Source organism: Brassica napus, chromosome C9, assembly GCF_020379485.1.
Source record: "Brassica napus cultivar Da-Ae chromosome C9, Da-Ae, whole genome shotgun sequence".
Lineage (NCBI taxonomy): Eukaryota > Viridiplantae > Streptophyta > Magnoliopsida > Brassicales > Brassicaceae > Brassica > Brassica napus.
In genome coordinates this window covers 57,026,131-57,034,162 of record NC_063452.1, presented here as the reverse complement: position 1 = coordinate 57,034,162, position 8,032 = coordinate 57,026,131, and positions in this window count along the sequence as shown.

The following is an 8,032-nucleotide window of genomic DNA, read 5'->3' as shown; positions in this document are numbered from 1 at the left end:
GAAAAATTATAAGAATATGTTACTAAGTTTTGTGAAACTTTTTAATACTTAAACTTTTTTGGCACCCAGTTAAATACATGAATTAAATATTTTATACATTTTAATACATTAAAATTTTAAACTTTTGTTCATTTTTATACTCAAACTTTGCTTATTTTAATTAAAAATATTTATAAGTTTCACACGAAACGAAAAATATGTAAAATTAAGAATTAAAAAAAAACTAATTTTAATTCAAGTTTGAAAAGTTAACGTAGCTAAATTTTGGATAATTTTAAATTATGGAATAAAATTTTGTAGTTTTAATATAAATTTGAATTTTTAAATTTAAAACTAATTTATTTTGCATTCAAAATTATGTTTTTTTTTTTACATTTTTAAAATGTTTTCCACAATTTAGTTACTTTATTCCTAAAAACTTAAAATAAAATACAAATTTAAAAGATTTTTTATGAATTTTATCCAAACATTTTGTTTATTCATTCATTTTTGCTGTGCATTTACATAAACATTCTTCTTCTTTTTTTGTGCAACCTCATACATATTCTTTGGGCTTTTTGCAGAATTGACCTATAACTTAAAGTCAAACACAAAACTAACCTCCTTTTTTTTTGAAAATTGGTTTTGCCCTATTCACCCCACAAGTTCATATAATTTACGAAAATGCCATCAATTTTTTTTTTCTTTTTTTTTTTCGAAAATGACATTTTTACTCTCTCACCCTCATCATCTTCAAGTAATTACAAGATTGCCATTGTCATCAATACCACAACCACCATGAACAACCAATTTGAAGCTCTTAATGCTCCCAAAATCGATTTACTCTTCTTCTTTTTCCATCCTTGTGAACTAAACACAACATATCTCTCACTTTCTCTCCACAATGAGCTAAAAAACCCAAGATTTTGATTCTAAATTTTTTATGGTTCATAGAGTCATAGAAGCTAACGATTCTGGGTGGGTTACTTTCGTTTGTGATTCTGTGTGCTTGGAGAAGCCTTATGTATGCTAAGGAACTTATCTCACCAATTTAAGGTATGACATCGAGTTTTTTTCCAGATCTGTTCATCAGACGACTTACTTGGGAAGTCTTTTGGCTGTAGACAACTTACCTGGAAGTCGTCTGGTCAACGCAGAGGTTATTTTTGCAATTGACTTTGAAATCTGTAACCTGAGACGACTGAAAGTTAAGTCGTCTGTTTTTGTTTGGTTTCAAAAAAATTTCCAAAGAACCTAGACGACTTACATTTCAGTCGTCATAGGTTAGTTTTGCATTTGACTGGATAATTTCAGAAGTTTGACTTCCCCAGACGACTTACATTTCAGTCGTCTGGCGAAAATTAAAATAATAATATTTTTTAAAAGTAGACGACTTATAGTTAAGTCGTCATAGGTTAGTTTTGCAATTGAAAAAAAAAACTTCAAAATTTAATTATACACAGACGACTTATAATTCAGTCGTCCACGAGACGACTTACTTGTAAGTTGTCCAGGATTTTTTTCTGAGATTCTGGTCAAACCTCATAAATCCTGGACGACTTACATTTCAGTCGTCTCGTGGACGACTGAATTATAAGTCGTCTGTATATAATTAAATCTTGAAGTTTTTTTTTTCAATTGCAAAACTAACCTATGACGACTTAACTGTAAGTCGTCTACTTTTAAAAAATATTATTATTTTAATTTTCACTAGACGACTGAAATGTAAGTCGTCCAGAAAAGTCAAACTTCTGAAATAATCCAGTCAAATGCAAAACTAACCTATGACGACTGAAATGTAAGTCGTCTAGCTTTTTTGGAGTTTTTTTTTAGCCAAACAATAGTAGACGACTTATTTTTCAGTCGTCCGAAATAACAGATTTCAAAGTCAATTGCAAAAATAACCTCTGCGTTGACCAGACGACGTATAGTTTAGTCGTCTGGACAACTTAGATTGAAGTCGTCCGCGTCTTCTCCGCTAGTTTTTAAGTCTTCTACGTTAGTTTTTGAATAACTTGTATTTTTAAGAGTGATAAGTAACTTCAAGATATGTAAAACTCATATTTACAAAATATGTTCTCTCCCTTAGTTTTACTAAATTTGACTAAGTTTTTCAACGCAAACTTATAATAAAATATGATATGCTTTGACTAGTTACTATTGTTTTTTTCCATCTCTTAAGTATTATTGTTATAGACAATAATGATGACTATTGTTATGAGTTGGAAGAAGGGTTAAAATGCTTCTTAAAATGTTGTATCAATATAAAGCTACCAACATTCTTGTTTATTAAGATGAGAAAAAGGCCATTGGAGTTTATTATTGCATATGAGAGATCCAAAGATAAGAAAAAGGCTACTGAAGTCTATTATTTCATTGATTTGTAAATGTGTAAACACATTGTTAGCACATTTAATACATCTTGGAAAACATTATTACTGATTTTACAAAAAATTCACAACTAAAAGAGTAGACATGCAATTCACAAAACAGACCACAAACAAAACTATTATAGATCATTCCTCTACAAAGACAAGCTTGGATTCCACTTGAGTAGACAAGACCACACGACTTTTAAGAAGTCCAGACGACTTCTAAGAAGTCCAGACGACTTCCAGGAAGTTCAGACGACTTTGTCAGAAGACTTTTAGGAAGTTCAGACGACTTCCAGACGACTTTACAGGAAGTCCAGACGACTTTACAGGAAGTCCAGACGACTTCCAGACGACTAACAGGTAAGTCGTCCCAGAAGTCTTCCAGATTTGAAAAACCTGCATATTAAATCCAGATCTGAAAAACCTGCATATCCAAAAACGTTCAAATGGCTTAAAAACAGAAAAAATGAGTGAAAGATTAGATAAATCTACCTTTACAGAACACACAAAAATACATATCTAAAAATAATATATCTACCTTTAAATTAGTGGAAGATGAGTACCATCTAATTAAAAACCTGCAAAAAAGATAGATTAGTAAGAAAGACATGAGACAAAACAGGAAAATTCATATAAAGTTTGGTGTTTTCAAGTCAAAGAGATTAGAGTGGGTTTGGAGAGTTTTAGTTTGGGAAAAAAGTAAGAACTTTATACAACAAGAAGTTACCAAATGAAGAAAAATCAGACATAAGAACTTACCAAAATGCTCAGATCTATTATGAAAGGGAGACTTCGTCAGAAGACTTCCATGAAGTCCAGACGACTTCCTGGAAGTCCAGACGACTTCCTGGAAGTCCAGACGACTTCCTGGAAGTCCACACGACTTCCTGGAAGTCCAGAAGACTTCTAAGAAGTCCAGACGACTTTGTCAGAAGACTTCCAAGAAGTCCAGACGATTTCCAGACGACTAACAGGTAAGTCGTCCAAGAAGTCTTCCAGATCTGAAAAACCTGCATATCAACTCCAGATCTGAAAAACCTGCATATCCAAAAACGTTCAAATGACTTAAAAATAGAGAAAATGAGTGGAAGATTAGATAAATCTACATTTATAGAACACACAAAAATACATATCTAAAATTAATAGATTTACCTTTAAATTAGTGGAAGATGAGTACCATTTGATTAAAAACCTGCAAAAGAGATAGATTAGTAAGAAATACATGAGACGAAACTGAAAAATTCATATAAAGTTTGGTGTTTTCAAGTCAAAGAGATTAGAGAGAGGTTGGAGAGTTTTAGAATGATGAACATTACATTTTTGTTGCAGCCATTTGAGAGGAGGAGAGAGAATGTGTAAATTTTTCTTTATATAGGGAGACAAAAAATCCAATTAGGTTAAATATTTTTGACTCAGACGACTTCCTGGACGACTTACATTTCAGTCGTCTGGTGAAGAAATTAAAACAGACGACTTACATGTAAGTCGTCCAGAAGAGTTTAATATTTTTAGCGGGAAATTAAATATTTTTAGCGGGAAACTAAAATAGAAGACTTTCCAGACGACTTACAAGTAAGTCGTCAGGTTTAAATTATTTAAGCGGGAAAATAATTTTTTAAAAAAATTTTAGGCGGGAATATTTGGACGACTTACATGTAAGTCGTCTGTTTTAATTTCTTCACCAGACGACTGAAATGTAAGTCGTCCGAGTAAAATGATCCGGTTCGGTTAAAACGTACATTGGTAAAATTAAAGGTTCGGTACGATGTGGACGACTGAAATATACGTCGTCCGAGTAAATTATTCAACAGACGACTGAAATATAAGTCGTCCACACCCTAAACATAACCCCTAAACTTAATTATCTAATTAAAGACTTCATAAAATCAAATCAAACTTGAAAAGTGTTTACTATACACATAAATAAACACATATAGGTGATAACTAATTTTTGAAAAAAACATTTTAGTTTTCCAAAATCTAACCCTAACAATACATACAATACTACAACATATGTTTGCCAAACTCCTAAACCAAAGTATTTCATGATTCACTACTTCCACTCATCTATCTTCAAAACAAATCAAATTTATCATATCTTAATTTATATCACTTAAAACTGTTTATAATTACTTGATTTTTATTTTTCACGCATCAAAATATTTTTTTACAAGATTTATAAATTATTTTTAAAATAAACCGGTACCAGACGACTTACACTTCAGTCGTCCAGACGACTTCCAACATCTCAGACAACTCAGACGATTTACTAGGGCTATATTCGTAAAAATGGCTTCTGTTTTTTTGTTTGGTCACAAGGGGCTGAGCTGTAATTTCACTAGGCTTTTAGGTTAGTTTTGCATTTGATTCAAGTTTGGGTATAGGTTTGGGGTTAAAATCAAGTTGTGGGTTAGTTTTGGCAAAAACCCCATATTCTTTCTTAGCATTGTGTTTCAAACATAGCTCGATTTTGCAGAGCTCTAATGAAGCTTCAGATTGATGGACTTATTTGCATGCCTTATGACAGAGTGGAGTGGAATTTTTTGGAAGTGTTGATGGAGAAAATGGGGTTCGATCACATTTGGATTACATCCTTCTCAATGGAAACTCTCATGGCTTTATCAGACCTGAACGTAGCATTAGACAAGGAGATCCATTGTCTCCCTTTCTATTCATATTATGCGCAGAAGCCTTGGTTAGTAGACTGAACAACTCTGAGGTTTCTGGCAGGCTTAATGGCATCAAACTTGCGGAATCGTGCCCATCAATCCCCCATTTGCTATTCACGGATGATATCCTGCTCTGTAAAACATCTCAAGAAGAGGCTGCAGAAATCATGAACTGTATCAAGTTGTACGGAGATGCGTCTGGTCAGAGAGTGAACTTCCAGAAGTCTTCTATTATTTTTGGCTCCAAGGTCGAGTTAGAAGCGAAGTTAATAATCAAAACTATTACTGGTATTGACAGAGAAGGAGGAGAAAGCTCTTATCTGGGTCTACCAGAATGCTTTAGTGGCTCTAAAAGGATGCTGTTGAGTTTCATTCGCGAGAAGCTTCAAGGGAGATTAAATGGCTGGTTTGCCAAGGGGGGGGGGGGGGGGGGGGGGGGGGGGGGGGGGGGGGGGTAGGTCCTTTCAAAATCAGTGCTATGGCTCTTCCAATCTTTACCATGTTATGTTTTAAATTCCCTAAAGACGTTTGCGACAAGTTAACAAGCGCAATGGCTCTTCCAATCTTTACCATGTTATGTTTTAAATTCCCTAAAGACGTTTGCGACAAGTTAACAAGCGCAATGATTGAGTTCTGGTAGAGCAGTGGAAGCAATAAAAAGAAGATTTCTTGGGTTGCTTGGCAATGGTTGTGCAAAGATAAAAAATGTTGGTGGTCTAGGTTTTAAAGACTTAGAAAAGTTTAATCAATCCTTGGCGGATATGGAGCAACCCTCAGTCTTTGGTAGCACGCATCCCCAGGTCTTGTTATTTCAGGAGGACAGAGTTCTTGAATAGTTGTGTAGGTACCAGACCGTCTTTAGCTTGGAGAAACATCCTCCATGCATGGTAGAGACCTTCTAAAACAAGGACTGATGAAGGTGGTGGGGAATGGTGAAACGACTAGTGTATGGATGGATAACTGGATAAAAGATCCACTTCCAAGAGCCCCAAAATATAAACAAGAGACGGTTGTGGATTTGACTCTAAAGGTTTGTGATCTCATGACAGATGATCAATGTGGCTGGGATGTGCAGAAGGTAAAGGAGATTGTTGCAGAAGAAGATGTGTCTTATGTTCTTCAAATAAAGTGTCAACGATTTAAGGATGATATATGGCTCTTCCAATCTTTACCATGTTATGTTTTAAATTCCCTAAAGATGTTTGCGACAAGTTAACAAGCGCAATGGCTCTTCCAATCTTTACCATGTTATGTTTTAAATTCCCTAAAGACGTTTGCGACAAGTTAACAAGCGCAATGATTGAGTTCTGGTAGAGCAGTGGAAGCAATAAAAAGAAGATTTCTTGGGTTGCTTGGCAATGGTTGTGCAAAGATAAAAATGTTGGTGGTCTAGGTTTTAAAGACTTAGAAAAGTTTAATCAATCCTTGGCGGATATGGAGCAACCCTCAGTCTTTGGTAGCACGCATCCCCAGGTCTTGTTATTTCAGGAGGACAGAGTTCTTGAATAGTTGTGTAGGTACCAGACCGTCTTTAGCTTGGAGAAACATCCTCCATGCATGGTAGAGACCTTCTAAAACAAGGACTGATGAAGGTGGTGGGGAATGGTGAAACGACTAGTGTATGGATGGATAACTGGATAAAAGATCCACTTCCAAGAACCCCAAAATATAAACAAGAGACGGTTGTGGATTTGACTCTAAAGGTTTGTGATCTCATGACAGATGATCAATGTGGCTAGGATGTGCAAAAGGTAAAGGAGATTGTTGTAGAAGAAGATGTGCCTTATGTTCTTCAAATAAAGTGCCAACGCTTTAAGGATTATATATGGAGGTGGGGTTTCACAAGGAATGGAATTTATGATTCTAAAAGTGGTTACAAAGTTCTGGAGAACATTGAGGAGAGTAACTCTCAACACACAAGTGTACTTCCTCCGCTAGAAAAGAAACTATGGAGTGATCTATGGAAGACAAAAACTTCACCCAAGCTTAGACATTTCCTCTGGCGAGTTCTATCTGGTGCACTTGCAGTAAAACAACAATTGTCTTTCAGAGGCATTCTCACAGACCCGTCCTGCCCTTTTTGTCATCAAGGCCTGGAATCCATATGTCATATGCTTTTCCACTGCCCAATGACTATAGAAGTATGGGATACATCACTCATTCCACTTCCTCAGGCAGGTTTCTCCACATCGTCGGTGCTTCTGAACATTCATTATCTCATCTCCTGCAGCAAGAAGGTCTCGATGGAGCCTACGCTTCGACTGGCCTTTCCTTGGATTCTCTGGCACATATGGAAAACAAAAAACCTTTACTGCTTTGAGAAAAGAAGAAATGAACCAACCAACACCCTTGGAATGGCTTTAGAAGAAGCTGCAATCTGGCTGCGGTTGAATGGCTTTATACCTCACGACAACCCTGAGATAGTGGTTGAAGAAATCCCCGCCCCAAGTTGAAGTAAGCCTCGCCCTGGAGTTTTGAAATGTAACATTGGATCTGCGTGGTTGGCAACTAATGGAAATGGAGGTGCATCCTGGATTACAAGAGACTCGTATGGCAAAAGCAATGTTCCACAGTAGACGCCCTTTGCTGGCATATGATCTCAACTGGAAGCAGAAATCACCGCAATGGTTTGGACTGTTGAAGCTACCAGCAATCTACGTTTATCCAGAGTAATAATAGAATTCTCAACGACGCAGATTCCAATCATATATGGCTACAAATGGCCCAGGATGGTTGGACTCTCATATCAGAAGAGAAGCGTTAGGAGTGGTCTGATTCATCATCTATCAGTTTTCTCAGAATCTCAAACTTACCTTTGAGCAGGAAGAATTCTGATGAGCTCTATCTTTGTTGTGTTTTTATTGTTGGCACCTACTGGAGGCCGTTATTTCGTATTTCTGAATTGAGTAGTTTGTTAGACTGTGTTTTTAACTACAACCGGTTTGGTTGCTAGTTCCCTTGAGATTATTTTCAATGACAAAAAAAAAAGATTAATTTTGTGCAAAGAGT